Below are 17,061 nucleotides of genomic sequence, written 5' to 3'. Positions count from 1 at the left end.
AATTTGTCAGCTGCCGCTAAGCCCTCAGAAGGGGGGGGTGCTGTGGAGCACCCCCCCGCCCCGCAGGCCAGTGTGGCCCCTCGTCTGTCAGGGCACCTGATGACCACATCAATTATTGACCGAGGCTGTGTGCCTTACAAGCGTACTGGGCCTCAGCTGGCTCTACAACTGGCCTCTCCACAGTGGAGAGAGCACAACAACCACTACTCACTCACACACACACACACACACACGCACGCACGCACACGCACACACACACACACACACGCACACACACGCACACACATACGCACTTGCACGCACACACACACGCACACACACACCTTCCCTCCTTCTTCACACCCCACAAACACACACGTAGAAACACACAGGTTCTCGTGCTTCACTTCTCTCTCCCTGCCTCCTGCATTACGCAGGAGTGACAGGCCTGGGACGCTATAAAAGGCGAAACCTTCCCTTCAGTGAGCGGCAGCTCAACCGAACCGCCGCCCTGCGTCTTTCCCCCGTTACTTTCCCCAAAACATGAGCGCATTGCGACAGAGGCCCACAATAATCCCCAGGAAATCTAGCGTACGCTCCAAAAGCCCATTCACAGGACCCCAAACAATCCCCCCCCCCCCCCCATCCCCTCCCCTCCCGAGCCCAAACGCAATAAGCATTTTTGTAAATGGTTTAGCGAAATGTTCGTTTGTTCCTCTGGCGGCCTGCGGGTTTGGAACGGGGAGAAATTAAAGAAGCGATTCGGCGGCATCTTATTTCCCCCGACAGACAATGCGGTTTACGGTCCAATGAGACACACAAGCGAACTGCGAACACACAACAAATGAACAGCGCGCGGCGGGTCCTCCACCGGGGCGCTGCGGACCTCCAGCCCCGAACGCCTGAATAACAAACCCGCCAGTAATCCCGGTCATGACCCACTCGAGGAAAAGACCCAATTAGTGCTGAATCTCTGAGTCCCTATTGTTTCCGTTAGCTGAGCAGATCCTTTGTTGTCTGCCATCTTTCACCACTGAAGCTAACAATGCGCATCTATTTGTTTGTTCGGTAACTATTTTGCAGCGATTGAAGTTATGACCGCAAAAACACAAACGCACGCACGCACGCACACTAGGGCAAAGGAGTGCCCTAGTTTTTTTACCTTTCAGAAACCTAGGGGGGTGGTATTGGGATTTTGAATGTTTAAATTAAAAGGAAGACACTGAAAGTGAAAGTTGAAAGTGGTGGCACATCAGAAGGTAAGACTGCTGTGGCACATCAGAAGGTAAGACTGCTGGCTTTCAGGTGCCACGTGAACGGTCTCCACCGATTAAAGCCGGTGACATTAGCCAGGCCCGGGGGAGGGAAATGGAAGCGACACCGTCAGCCAGGAGGCCGAAACACGCTCAAGAAAACGCGTCCCCTCAGCCTCTCGTTTCCGGAACATTCCCGGTCCTCACACTGAAAGCGCATATTACTCCTGGAACAGCTGTAAAAGGGAGGAAATAAATGCGGAAACTCAATTACTTTATTCAGTTACTTCTGGGCTTTGTTCTGGCCAGTGTTGGGTTTTCTTTTATTCCTCTCGATGGAAGTCACCTCGCCTCAAACTCAAAATGGATAAAGCTGACTGATTCGATCTCAGATTACCTCATGCTTTTTTCACGTTTTCAGAGAATGTTACGGCTCAAGCGGAAAACATTAGGCGACACCGAAAAATGCTACCTCCGGCAAACGGCTTTGAGGTTCCTCTACGGTGGAATTACCCAGGAACCCCTGAGGGCGTGTGACCCACGGTCAGCGATTCTCTGGTACCCGGGAAACCTGGGCTGGTCGCGGAATCTGAAGAGCAAGCCGAAAGAGGTTTCAGATTCACAAACATACAAATGGAAGACCGACCCTACAGATCAAGGGACTTCAGAATAACACTACGAAGCGGGAGAAGGGTATGAGAAGGAAACTGAAGTTTACCCACTATGCACTACCCACTTCCAGCCAAAATAAATGAACCATTCACACCACTTATGAGACTCAAATTATGTTCTTTAAAACAGGAGCTAACTGCGCCAACAAAAAAGAAGAAAAACTCGATTCAAGAATTTGGACCATGCCTTTCAGCCTCTCAGCCAGACCAAAAATCTCGCACCTTTTTCCACAGTGTACGTCAGAGAGTTTTCCAGTGAGCCACACTCAGGTGCGAAGACGCCCCTGCATTTGGGACAACTGTGACATTCACGTAGTCCTAGTGCGGGGGAAACAAAGAATTCAAAGAACTGCCTCCTTAGTGAAAACAGAATGTGTGTATGTGTGTGAGACGCGGTGTGTGAGTGTGTGTGAGACGTGGTGCGTGAGTGTGTGTGTGTGAGTGTGTGTGAGACGCGGTGTGTGAGTGTGTGTGTGAGTGTGTGTGAGACGCGGTGTGTGAGTGTGTGTGTGTGAGACGCGGTGTTTGAGTGTGTGTGTGTGTGTGTGAGTGTGTGTGTGTGAGACGCGGTGTGAGAGTGTGTGTGTGTGTGTGTGAGTGTGTGTGAGACGCGGTGTGAGAGTGTGTGTGTGTGAGACGCGGTGTGTGAGTGTGTGTGTGTGAGACGCGGTGTGTGAGTGTGTGTGAGACGCGGTGTGTGAGTGTGTGTGTGTGAGACGCGGTGTGTGAGTGTGTGTGTGCCCGTCTGTGTGACGCGGTGGATTGGCATTTTAATAATGCTCCCGTGTCACTTTTGGCCACGGTTCAGGGGACTTGACTACAGGCAGAGTAATGAACAGAGAGATCGTTCCTTTTAAGGGACATAGCTGCCATAACCACACAGAACATGAGCAGGGTTTGGGCCTGCGGTATCCCCCCAGAGAGCAAACACCGTTTACTTTACCTGTGACTGGCATGAGACCAGCTGCAGACCCTGTATGCTCCCAAAGCAACTGAATTTTACATGTATTATTATTCATTTGATGAATGAGCATGAAACTGAGTGATAAGCGACTTCCCTATGCCTTACAAATCTAGGCATTATGAACAGATTTATGACACTCTAATGAGACTCAATTTCCATCCTTTTCCCCCGCCCATCCCACATCTCATCAGATTCACTTTTACGAATCTTGCCATTAAAAACACTACCTCAGCCTTACTCAGAATCTGGTGTGAACGCGTCACGGTGTGGGGTGTTCCTTAACAGCGGGGCGGGGGGCAGCCCAGCCCAGCCCTCCGGGAGGCTCGGGGTTTCCGCGCGAGCGGAAGTTCAGGTGCGGTCGAGCGGGGCCCGCGGGCTTCCTGCCCCCGCCTCCCGCCTCCCTGTAATTTAACGCTCGGCTGGCGGCCTCCTGAGCCAAGTGCAGGGGACATCGCAGCCACGGCGGCCATTTTACCCACACACGTCCCCCTCTCTGACCACTCCACCACGCCAACAGGCTTCCTGGTCAAGAGGGGAATGAGATCTCTCACAGTGGCCAAGATAATGGCGAGAAATGGGTTAAAATTAAACTAAAGTACAATCAATTACTAGTACAGTGCATTCACAAACAATAAAAATTAAAATAGTCTATAAATGTTTTCATTTGACTTTATTAAATGAATGAACTATTTTGCTCAACGCTGAATTTACAAGTATAAAAAGATCCTTTTCACACTGTATTCATACTGCTTATTTAATAATATTAGAAACACTGACTTGCTTCGTTTTAGGAAAAAATTGCATGGAAGGCACTCAAGAGGTCTGATACTTCCAGCACACGGTCTGAAAGGGAGAATGACTAAGTGGAATGGCAGTGGCTGGAGCAAACACACTCTGCAAACACCGATAGCAGCTCCCACTCGAAACTCTTACAGTTCCCGCTCGCGCTCGGTCGCAAGGTAAAGACAGCAGACAGACAGAGGTCAGAGTTTTGAGGAAGGATAATATAGTGTGGAAGGTTGGCATGTCTGATATTTTGGTGTGTTGTCCCTGCCTGTCTGTTGTTACATTGATTAGTCAGGCTGTTCCCGGAGACAGGAGGAGCTGCCACAAGCACTATACTGACCAGCATTCGGTAAATATGCAGACGGGTGGGCGGGTCGGTGGGCGAGCGGGCAGGCATGCACGCACACGCGGGGTCTATGCCAGGCTACTGAGCGCAGCACATGTGGGTGACTGGGTATGCGGTTTCATACTGCCTTAACGCCACTAATCACAACTGAAACCTTATACAGCCAACTTGCGCAATGGTGAGCGTGGCCTACAGAGCTGATGATGCATTAAACACTAGGCCATGTTAAGCAACAGAAGGATAAGCCCTTGATTGCGTTCATGACCGGTCTTGACAGAGGGCAGGATGCTCTCCAGACCACAGGCACACTGGCTAACTTAGCAGAGCGGTCGTTTATCGTGGTTAAGTTCAAAGTTCTTAAGATGGCACCAGTCCCTCAGACTCCACTTCGCTGATTGGCTGTTTAAGACGCCTGTGACTGCAGCACAGAAGACCGTTTCCACACAAGGGGCCGCACAGCTCGTGATTATTCCGCGCACAGCTCGTGATTTTTCCGCACACAGCTGGTGATTTTTCCGGCGGATCGGTCGGCCCAAATGGATTCCGCCCGCCACGGCGCAGCAGAAATGAGGATGAGCCGGGCCGTAAACGCTCGGCGGTGGTATACGGCCGCCGACCGCAGTAAATTCCCCAAAGACAAAGAGGGCGCATTCAGGCGCTAACGCCGGACACGTGGCTCTTGACTTTCAAAGGCGAACCGGCGAAGTTCGCGGAAATGCGCCGCCACAGAGAGCCGTATGGTCGTACGAAGGCCCCGCCTGACAGGCTGCATCGGCGTGAATTCACAGCAAAGGCGAAATCGAATTGGCTTCTTCGCCGTAACCTCAGGTCCAATAGAATGAACGCTCCCTGTCAACTTATCGTTTTATTGTGTTTCGCCTCGTTTAGGAAATGCGAGCAAGCATGTCACAGGGCAGATGGATTGATACAGAGGCGCGCGCATCAGTGATGGTATGCAGCCACACTCAAAATACAGCCACCCGCCATTCAGTTCCTTCCTGTTTCGGAGCCTGTTTTAAATGATAGGCATCTCGATGTGTCGCACTGCACCCACTGCACCCACCGCTTATTACCGAAACAAACAAGCCAGCACCACCGCGTTTGAAACCCATCTACAGCGGCTATCTAATCTTACCCCTCTGCTTGAATGGGGCAACAATTATGGTCCCTTACGACAAAGGGCCCTATGTTCACGGATCTAGATTCACGTGATTCTTCTCTTCCTGCGGCCCCCATAAACTCAAACCTATCAGCATCAGTTCCATGAAGTGAATGAAGCTTCACTTCATGAAACACAGAGGCTCAAAGTACTTCAAGGTTCCATAGGGGAGGCTTACTATAAAGAACATGCAGAGATAACGGACCACCTCAAGACACAATTCAAATCGGATTCAAACAAATCCGAGTCATATCCATTTCTTGCGTTCATACATGTGAAATTTGTTGAGAAATCAGATGGATGCTAATGTATGCTAATAGACCGTTAGCTTCACTATATCCAGTAAGACATTCTAAAAAAATAATCATGAATAATATTGAAACAGGCTAATATTTTTTTCCTTAGTTAAACCAAGCGAGGAAGGTTTTATGACATTAACAAATTGATTAAAAATCCATGAAAATGTGTTAAAGCATAATAACGAAATATAACTTGTAACCAGAAGGTTGTTGGTTTGAACCTCTACTGGAGCCTAATTGTTGGTTCCTTGAGAAGGCAGACAACAGTGATGGGGCATTCCATTTCTGTGGAGGTGGACAAATTGCAAAAATATTGATGACTTAAGAATGACAAAACAGTCAGACGCTCCATTTGTGGGGGCTTCATCACAGGGCCTGTAGAACAGACGCGCAAATAGCACATCCTGCTTGACTGAGGAGGAGGTGCGAACACCCATACAGAATGAGGAGGCGCAATCAGCACACCATCACGGAAAAAGGAGGTACAGACAGCACACCCTCGCAGACCAAGGAGGAGGTGCAAACAGCACAACCTCACAACAGGGTTCACCCGCAGTAGCTCCGCCTCCCCCCTGGCTCCCTTGGGCCTGGGAAAGAGGAGTTGGCGAGAGAGGATAAACACGGCATATACCTCAGGTCCGATTTCACAACGCAATCAAAACAGCGGGTTTTGTGAGAGTGCACAGACAAGCACTGGCAACATGGCAAGTGGATTGAGGAATCAAGTAGGGATGAAGCATCTGTTTATGTAACCGAGTTCAAGAAGAAAAAAAAATCCTAGACCCAAGTTAGAGGGGGGCTGGCTGGGGATTTCTAACCAAATGCTCATGAAACGACAAAGATAACAGTATGCAAAGAAAGCAGAAACATCTCAAAATTTCAGCGGTCTTTACCAACGGCCCAACTGTGAACAACGCCCATTTCACAATTACGCTGTACTCTGCTGAGAACTCACAATATTATCCTGGCACCGCCTGCTTATAAAGCAAATGTATACACAGCATTTAGTGAGCTTGTTAATTATATGGTTGCGTGCACGCAACTGATGCTTATTAGGCCTGAACTATTCAGGAAAAAAATGACACTTTTCCTGAGAGTAAATTACATTAGTACTCTCCCCTAACAACATTAGAACTAACAAAAAAAAAAAAAAAGACCTCCACACCTCACCGGTAGAATCCAGAAGATCAGCGCTGTTGCCGTGGCATTCCAGACCGTCAGCCCAGGAGGTAAAATGGCTACTGCAGTAACTCCATGAGGCGAAGCCGAACCTGGAGACAAAGGGAAAGGCCCGGTGAGTGCGTGCAAGCCGTGACTCAGGTGGAACATGTAGAAACCCCGAACGCCCGGCCGGCTTCCTGCAGGAATGCCCGGGAAGAACAGAGGAGGCCAATTAAAAGAGGTGTTGGTCTGTGTCTGTGTGCCTGTGGCAGTGGGAGAAGCGAAGACAAACAATAGACGTCGTATGAATCCTGTCTATATAAAAGCACCTTTTAAAGACATACAATGGATCTGATAAGGCCACGTTCGCCTAACTTATGCCCACGGGCCATCTTCCCAGACTCTCAAGAGGGGGTAGAAAAATGCCACTGCAGAATGTGACAGAATACAACCTGAAAGTTTCAACTGACCCTAACCCTAACCCTAACCCAAGCCAAATAAAACTGAGCAGCTGTGATTTTAAGATTTAACGTATAAAAAGTAACCACCACTCATCCTACTGCTTCCACTTATCCGCTAGAAGACAGGAAATTATAGTTCTCATCACTCAACGCCTTCCTATAGAATAGTGTTTACAGAGGGACACGCAGGCTGTCAAATTAGTGCCATGTCAGGTGAGGACAGCGCTGGGACGATGGGGTGAGAACGTCTTTGTCAAAGCAAACCGACGTAGTCCACGCCTACCCTGGGAAAACCATGGGCCCTGAAGACGCATCCGAAAAAAAAAAAACAAACATGGTAAAGAAATTCAGTGGAGCGGTTCACAGCATGGAAAACTGCCGAACAGAAATTCTAATACTTTGTCAAAACGTGACCGCGTCCAGCCAGAGGAGAGAGACCCAAGCGCACGTTTCCTCTTATCTCCTGCCGCTAGTTACACAGCTCCTAGCAACACCTCTGCGCCCCGTAATCTGAGGCGGACTTTGTCCAGATTATGACGGCCAAGTCTGGGGGAACAAAACACCCTTTTTTGGCTGCCAACATTAACATAACCCGATGCCATGAAGTCAGCTGACTAACCCTTTTCTTGTTCAATCTAATTCCATATTGCTCATGTTAACCTCTTAAGGAACAAGCCAAATTTTGCCAATCCTTGCCCATTTAGGGGGTACCCTATTTAAAGCTTTATAACTCCAGACGTGAACACCACAGAGACTTGAAAAATGGCTTAAATGAAGCAAGACATTTGTACAATTTACAATACTAACACAGATTAGTTTATATTCATAATTTTGGAAGAAATAAAGTGCCACAAATGCAATTGTTTTGACAAAAAATCCAAAATAAATTTGCACTTTTTAAGTTCGCAATGAAATACTGCGAGATTGAATATATGCAGGAGGTTAAACTATACATGTGCTAGGTCAAAAACTTCTTGACCACAAGTTCATAAAATCTAAGGGTGGATATGTAGAACTACTATAGATGTATGCAGCAAAAACTAAGCAGTGTACCCAGCATCTCCAAATCTATCCAAAATGTCTAAATTATGCATTGCTGTAAATCATAACATATCCATGTATTTCACTACAAATCAACTGTTTTGACTCAAGAAAATCACTGTTGCATAATTTTCAAATGGGAATTACAAGCTTTCAGTCAGTACAGTGGTCTAAAATAGCTAGGTGTCCAGAAACATATCCAAAATCTCTCCAAAATTGAATAAAATGTTTTTTGTCCATTATAAAGCATATAAATTAGCCCCTTATGAGGGTTTAAGAGGAAACATTGCTATCAGATTAAAAAAATAATGCAAAAACATTGTCACACAATGCGGTACAATACCTAAATGTGTAATAATTAACTCGTGTGTATTTCTATACTCTGTACTCTCGTATGTTTTATTGTATGGGGATGAGACAACATGAAAACAATTTTCACCCGTCCACCACGTTTTGGCAATGTTCCAGCTCTGACGTCATCACTGTTGCATGCTTCACAAAAACTATTACACTTCCGTCTAACGCTTACATTACAGTGTGAAATATTTACATTATATAACACCACTAACCTATTTAAAAATACTCAATTTCAAAAAGAACGTATATAACCGAAATATTTTGAACGATAATACTTACATAGCAATGGTGAAATCTCCTCTTTGTTCAGTAGATAGAGACAGAGAGACAGTATCAATTATATTGTTCTATTCGCTTCTGTTTTGCTCCAGAAAACGATGTCAGCTAGGTCTATCAGCAAACATATGGCTTAGCTATGTTCAGAAGTCCTCAATAATAATAGTATTTTCCTAGAAATTACGAAATATCCTTGAACATGTTTCGTTAGGTGCATCGTATTTGTCTGCTAACAGAGTGTGATTGCGTAAGTGAATGCTATGCTAAGAATATTTTCTGTTACGCTGACCTATAAAACGCTATTCCGAAAGCAGAATTAGACATGTTATACATCGTTAGAAAGCTTATACTCTCGCCTACCGAATAAATGAATTGTAAATCTAGTCAGACTGTACTAAAAAGGGCGACGACGCCGTAAACAACAGGTGTGGTGTTACGCACAGCTATTTTGGAAGATACCCAGGCGTCACAGATGCGCCTATATTTCCCAAACGGATTGTCCAAGACAATATATGACCACGCAGTCTCAAAAGGGACATCTCTACACGTAAAACCAACAGTAAGGTTTTATATTTATTCAATATTTAGTCCCAGATATTGACTGTAGAATGACATGGTATCATTTTAAAAACTTTTTCTCGTTTATTTCGTTATTCAGTGAGCAGCGTTTTCACTGCTGTATAGGCATATCTTAGGGCTATTGTCGGGTTTATCTTGTTGCTATGACGGAATACGATTTTTTAGTGGTGAAAGAATATTTTTATGAATGCCAAGATAGACAATATTGTCCATTATGTCAAGGGTGGGGGGTGTTTTTTAGATGAGACTGCAGGGAGGGGGTGTGTGTTAAATGAACGACGGGAGCGACAATGGTGGGGCTGCGAAACTCCGTTTTCGGCATAGTTGTCATGTATCGTCTACTAATGAAACGGAAACAACGCGTTTCTGTTTTCATCTCACACTTTGGTTGCAGTAGCACCGAATGTTTGACTTTAGTAATCTAGGCACGCGGGCGTGCCCACCACTAGGGGCAATGCGCTAAGAGGTTAAAAAGAAATGATTAACTAATTAGAAATTACAATCTGAATTATAACCAAGGAGACCTCCAAGCAACGCTTTGGAGGATTTTTGGAGGAACTCCAACTTGCATTCATAAAGTAAAGGAGGGAAAAATGAAAGGTGGAAAGCTAGCTTTTGCCCCTCGGGCTTACACAGCTGTCACTACATACACGTACAGGCTATACATTTTTTATATTCATCCGAGCCTCGTGGAGCCCCGCGCACTCTGTGAGCTTCCCTCCCTCCAGGTGCGCTCATTCTCAGATGTGTTCGGTCTTGTAGAGTAATCTGCCAAAAGCCCCAGGGGAGGGGCAAGAGGAGCGCACAGGAAGTCGGGGAGAAAAGGAGGGGGGCGTGGCGCAGTCCCACAGCCGTCCGTTCTGAAAACACGGCGCTCCTTCATCAAAGGGACAGCCCTCTCCTCTGCTCTGCTCTGACCGCGGCTGGCTCAGAAGAAGCCTGATTCGCAAGTTATGGCCACGCAAGTCGTAACTGCAACGGGGGGGTTGATGGGAAATCTGTACCTCGTGCTGGGGTAGAATCGAGGGCTTGGAAAATACTGTCAAATTTTCCCTGAAATTACAAGGACCCAAAGACAAATGCTTACAATATTCGCACAAAAGCATCTATACAGTGGCCAGAATTGGCAGGGGCTTAGTTCAGATGTACTGTTAGCATGCTGGTTTCTTCTCACTTGCACTAGTTGGGTTGATGGTTCCAGACCTTTTCTAATGCAAAAGGATTCTGGGTCTTGAATGGAAAAGGATCACCAGCCACATCAGAGTGCCTGACAGCTCTATATACTGCACTGACTCAGACCAGCGGCACAGAAAGATTGCTTAGCCCTCGCCAAACTGCAATGGTCGCCTGAGCTCGTTTATCCTGACGCACTCTAGGGAATGACATCACCGCGACAGGCTCATTATGCTGAAGCCCAAGATAAACTCACCTTAACAAGGCCACCATTCAAAACAAACAAGACTTTATTCACAGCGACTGCCACTGACTTGACATGGTCAGGCCAAGCCAAGTCTCACAAATCAGGATGATGTTTCCCCATGAAAGATAGTTAATGTCCGTCACACAAACACATGCACACGCGCACATAAAATAGCACTTTGTTTGTAATATAAACGTGCGCATTTCATGGATATGAATGGATATGAAAAAGAGTGTGAGAGGCATACTCCTAGCAATTACGCCTAGGTTCTAGGAATCAAAATACCTTCAAATTCACTTCTTGCAGATTTTTTTTCTCCTCACAAAGGGGCTTATTTACTTCTCCCATTCGCTCAGACAGACTGAGTAATTGAGTAAAGCACAAAGACAGTACTTCAGAGGTTCCCATCTGCCAACTCAATATACCAGAGACTGGTTTGTCATGGTACTTATTGTGCACTGACCGTCCCAGAGAAGTCATGGAGCAGGGAATGAGTGCAAGATGGAAAATGGTGACAGAACTTCTTTCATAATAACACTCCTTCCCTCCCTCCCTCAGTCCCTCAGCCCTTCCCTCAATCCCTCTATACCTCTAGTGGAAAGGCAGTCAACTGACCTCAATTCATGGTGCTGCCCAAGAGCACAGCATCAGAATTACAGAACACTCACTCCTTCTATTCTGCTTGATGTCTCTTCTTGCCAAATATTAATGTTCTTTAAAGTTTTGAACTCGTCATATGCCAGTAAAATCGTCCTGATATGTACTTTATTTATATCAATCCTCGCTACAGAATAGTAAGTTTTCTGTGGGTGTTTTTCTGTGCAAGCACCAGCTAACACAACTAATTTCAAGGAGTCCCTTATACAGCATCCTCCAGTTCCCAGAAATAGCTTTTCAATCCGAGGCAGCACAGAGGAGGCAAGCTGGAGGTTAAAATAGCAGCACTGTTAATTATCAACCAGTGCAGGGACTGGGGGAGGTTGTGTGGGGGCCAGCCAGCCTGTACAGACAGTGCAAGTTAATATGTTTGTGTGTGTGCATGCGTGTGTGTATGTGCGTGTGTGTGTGTTTTTGTGCGTGGGTGTGTGTGCGTGCGAGTGTGTGTGTGTGTGTGTTTTATTGTCATCACTGAAACCCTGAATCTCCAACAGTCTCAAATAACAAGAGTTAATACTCTGTTAACCACTGTGAACTACAATGTTTGTTTGCTCCCTAGTTCACTACTATTTTGCATTAAATGCTCAGATTCATTTTTAGTGCTCAGAGAACACAATAGGTGAAGGTCTGTTAACTACATCCAACACACACATTATCATTAGGGATTTTATCATTAGGAACTTTATGTGTATGGTAAAGGAACACTGCATATGATTTAACCATTGTCCTTCTCGCAGCAAGGTTTCCTAAAAGCAAAACAGAAAGTCAACAAAATGACTTCAATAGCAGCCACAAACGCCCAATACAGAGAAGTAAGGTGACTCTCTACATACAAAACTGAGCAAAACATTCTGTGAAAACAAGCGGGGGAAAACGTTGGCATCGATTCTTCAGTTCCATACCACGGCACGTCCAATGTTTGAAATTAGTTTCAAGTCATTGTTAGGATATTTTTGAAGCTAAGCCCATAATGCTTTGAATCATTTAAATGAGATACGGTTTCTTCCTGTGTTAACCCACGGTGGCTTTTTTCATTTCATAGACAATAAAGCAAGACAGCTTCATTTTATTGGCTTTTCTGACCTGGTTTATAACGCCTGCAGTCTGCATACAGATTGCTCCTGATCTTGTTTGCTTTTATGACAACAGTTTTCCCCTCTATTAACTTTCAGTGCTCTTGTCTAACGTTCAACAAACAGCTTTGTTGGGGACGTGGCTTTTATTTTCCAATCCAGACGCTTTAATGTTTGAACAAACCGACGGGGTCAGGGAACGAGCACCGCAAGTTTTTTCTTGTCTGTGTGCTTTCACATCGCCCGACCGCGATAAAATGAGCAGGGACACGGCGGCCATGACGGGTCTGAGAGAACACATTTCGGGTGCGTTCATTTCCAGCTCAACTGCCTGCAGACCGATGTAATCAGTTACTGAAAAGAAAAATGCAAAATGCAACAGCGCCAGTCTCTAGATCACTGGTAGCCAACCTAACACAGTGGGTCAACGCTAACTGTTAGATTGCCAATGTTAATGGTAAACTTTCATTTTTTTGTAATCTAAAGAAAGCAAATGGAGCTCACTTGTTCCAAGGGAGTCCACGCTAGCGTTTGTTAGAGTTTCCATAGATGGTGGAGACACCGGTGATGAGGCAGTCGAATCTGACGGTGTCTTCTTTCTACATATTTTATATGAATATAAAGCAGTGGTAACCAACCCTGTTCCTGGAGATTTACCCTCCTGTAGATTTTCACTCCAACCCTAACAAAGCAGACATCATTCAACAGCTAGAGATTTCATTGAGCTGCTAAATCAGTAGAATCAGGCGTGCCAAATTAGGGTTGAAATGAAAACCTACAGGATGGTAGATCTCCAGGAACAGGGTTGGTTACCACTGCTCTAGATCTACAGAGGAAAACTACAGAGTAAATATCAATCCCCCAAAAACCATGCATCGCAGCCAAAATAGACCAGACTGACCAGACTGCAGCACTATCAACAACAGCAGTTGGACACAACAGCTTCTGACACAGTGACACCCGCTCAAAACGAGAAATAAAGAGCTGATTATAACAGCCCAAAAAGAACGAAGTGTTGTTGGACAGTTGGCACATTTTCACAAGGCGGGCAGGACTTCACACATTGGGAGATTTACTGACAGGTGCCCACTGGGAAGAGGTAGCACAACGACCCAGCATGCATTGCTGAAATGCAGGAAGAAACCAGCACTCCGGTTAGCAACAGACAATTAAAAACTTCTTAAACCCATTTTTATCCTTTTCTTCCATGTATTAGCTCTTTAACCAGTAATGATGAGAAGCACCTTTAATTCACTTGAGCAGTTTCAACAAACTTTCTACACATAAGGCCTACATTTGTTAACAGCCCAAATTTGAGGCAGAATATTTCAGTTGAACTGGCTGACATGGACCATGACAAGCTCTGGAATCACTCTCCTTGACAAATGTGCCTCGTCCTAATGAGCGTAAATGAAAAGGAATAGACCTGTATTCATACGCAAACTGAACGCCCCTTCTGTACCAACACCGCAATTATATGATCCAGTTACAAGCTAACAGTGCGTCGGCCGTAAGCTATACGATGCATTCCGTAATCACAGTCATTAAGTATAATTAAACGCTGACCAAATTAGAGGCAGAACGCATGCCACCATTGTAGCTCATAATGAAAACAACTTATGTCTGCAAAAACTGTACTTCACATTCGCTTCTACTTTCGTAAGTTCCTCTAGATAAGAGCACATCTCAAGTGGATGTAATGTAACGTGGGCGTGACTTTCAGCTGGAACGGTGAGTCTGTTCCTTTAAGATGTCTAAATGTGATATACGACCGTTAATAAAGCAGATGTGTGAAATACCTTAGCCTGGAATGGGCTAGTTAGCGTAGCTTCGCTCAGAATCAATACGCACTGAGCGCTCTGCTGGGCAGCAGAGTCTCTACCCTTTCTGCGGCTCCGCACGCACTGAACACGTGGCGCATGAGATACCCGTACGTTGTCATGGGAAACGGGGTCGCCGCCTTCTGTCCTCATCTGGAACTCCATTTTGCGGATACTTTTCCACACGAGACATTACTTTAGCAGACCCTCTTAACCGTAGCGGCTTACGCAATAACCTGCGTGAGCGAATGTAATATGCGAGAGCTGCAGAGCATTCAGGTTCCGTTCAGGTGCACAAATGGCCGCACTTCAAAACCCTTCCTTTCTTGTTTTGTTTTGGCCCCGACGGGGCCACAGAGCGAACGGTTGGTTGAGTTGCTACTTTAGCGAGGATGTGAAAAAACAACATGGCACCCAGGTCACATTTCATCTCTCGGCTTTTCCTTGACTGGAGCGTACAAATACTACCCAGGATTCAATACAAACAAGACAAAAATGCTTTAAAACAAAAGATTTTGACCCTGTAAAAAAACATTACTTCCCTTTTGAAAGCGTGGTAAGAGCATTCTTCTTGTCATCAAACTCCTTGGTAGAAAAGCTCTATATCCAGATCAGTACATTTGCAGTCAACGTAAGCGTAAATACCCTTGATTGCATCCGATTATCACCACAACCGCATTGCTAAATTATTACACACAGTGCAGGCGTACGTCTTCACATACACAAACACAATGCTGGTTTTATTCATTACGACCTTTAATCAGCGTTGAAGATGCGCTCGGCGAGGGCTGTGGCGTAATCGGCCCGGAACATCCAGGGCGATCGTGATCTACAGGCCACGGCGACAGCCTCGATATTACTCTTTACCCCCCTTTCAAAGTCGAAATTTACCGCTCCGTCCGCTGGCCGTTACAAAGCGGTCCCATTCCTCTTACAGAGCCTGCCAATGGTGCCATTTTTCAAACTGCAACAGCAAACATTTGGCCGGCTTATCTTCGGCAGGCAAGAGGGCGGCTGAGAAAACAAACCAGGCGCTTTCAGAAAGCCCATCGCAGTAACGGACGCTCGCTCATGACGACGCTTCAACAGGCCTTTTTCAGCACATCTGGGCTTAGGAACTGCATCAGGCTAGCCTACGCCATCCTGCAACCCTGGTTATGTTCTCACTGAGAAACACACTGCGACACAGCAATGCCATTTCCCTCACGGAGAACTCTTCCAGTGCACGGTCTGCAAGTAAAATAAACTGCAGAAGAGGGGCCTGCTATTTTAAGTCCCCTGTTGCCATCGTATTGAAAGAGAAGGAAAATAATTACAGTGTGCTGAACAGTTGCACGGCCATCCATTCCAAAACAAAATGAAGAATTGTAATGTGATTACAGACCATAAGATTTCTAATTTAAGACAACACAAACTTTAATACAGCTAGCTGTAATCACTTTCCTAAGATTAAAAACAAGAAACCTTAAATGAGCAACAGTCCACCTTTGATAATATCGCAGAATCTTTTGGGTAAGTTCTCCATCCACACACCAAAAGATACCCACACATCTTGGTCAGTCACACCAGCTTACCCAAAGCAATGGTCGCCTACCTGTGAAGTCTGGAACACACACACATCTCTTAGCATCAAGAAACCAACTGTTCTGGGATATTATGCTGCGTCACCAAACCGGCATCGCCGCTGGTTCACTTCTTTCCCCAGAAGTTGTTGTTCTTAAACTACCACTGACTGAGTTTTCATGGCCAGGGAGAGCTATAATTATGCCGTTTAAAAACAAGGGAGCCCTTTTTCCTCCCACAGAGTAGAGATTAAAGCTTCCAAATATAACTTTGGTGTATCCTGTCCAAGAGGGTAGGCCTGACCATCCGCTTGGCACAGTGTGGATGTCTTCACTGGCACTTCCCTCCGGAACACACAGACCGGCAAAAGAAAAGGTCAAACCCACATGCGAAGCGACACGCTTCGCCACAGCACAAACTCCTTCAGGCTTCTCATTTTTAACAAATGCCTGGGAGGCTGGGAGGAAGACTCCCACTAGACCACCGTCAGCGATTCCTTGCATCTCTCCACAGCCGAGAGAGAGACGGCCTGTTAGGCATTCCTTAGGTAGGTGTCAAACTGCTCAGGCAAAGCCCTGTAATAACGTGTGATTATCACACCTCAAATGGAAAAAAAAAAATGGAAACTGGATTTATATTTTTGTGGATGGGAGGGCAATGTATGCTACACTGCGTAAACTGAGTCTCATACTAACACTGATGCATGAGTCATGACCTACCGCTATAAACAGACCTTGGAAATGGTGCCTAGGGGCTCCACCCTGATTACTACTTAACTTCACGATTACCATCTGAAATGCAGGTTGTATTATGTTAGGAGCCCTAGATCTCCACAAACAACTGTCAATGTACTACACAAAGGAGTTGAAGAGCATAGGCCCAGCGATTCTGTATAGGATCAAACACATTCACATTCACAGCCCACTTGGTCCAGCATGAATGATCATACTTTGAATGATTTCTCAGATGCTAAAAGTTGTCAGTTTGTTTCAAAATTTCAACATGCTCTTTCCTTGTTTTTTTGAAAGAGGTAGGCTATATTAAACTACATTTTCCCAACTACTGAATCTGAAAACTTTATTTAGTCTAAGAAATGGACTCATCAAGACAGAACTTAAATTGCTTATTTAATTTCTGTCTTGATGTCTGCATGTGTGTGTGTGCGCATGTGTGTGAGTGTGTGTGTGCATGTGTGG

The 17,061-nt window shown here is 45.7% G+C and overlaps 1 protein-coding gene across 7 annotated transcripts in view; it reads right to left on the bottom strand.

Annotated features, from left to right (window-relative positions):
* The window catches only part of plxnb1b (plexin b1b), an 87,670-nt gene that overhangs the window by 49,813 nt on the left and 20,796 nt on the right, over positions 1-17,061 (bottom strand). For 4 of the 7 annotated variants that reach the window (XM_035387482.1, XM_035387481.1, XM_035387487.1 and 1 more), the window contains exon 2: positions 6,623-6,728. The gene's annotated coding sequence lies outside the window, so the exon portion shown is untranslated. Of the gene's footprint in view, positions 1-6,622; positions 6,729-15,896; positions 16,039-17,061 lie in introns of those variants that run through there. The other 3 variants (XM_035387484.1, XM_035387483.1, XM_035387485.1) reach the window with 2 other exon arrangements.

The sequence above is a fragment of the Anguilla anguilla genome, chromosome 13, assembly GCF_013347855.1.
Source record: "Anguilla anguilla isolate fAngAng1 chromosome 13, fAngAng1.pri, whole genome shotgun sequence".
Classification (NCBI taxonomy): domain Eukaryota; kingdom Metazoa; phylum Chordata; class Actinopteri; order Anguilliformes; family Anguillidae; genus Anguilla; species Anguilla anguilla.
Note: the sequence above shows the minus strand (reverse complement) of the source record. Positions and strands in the feature narration are given on the sequence as shown.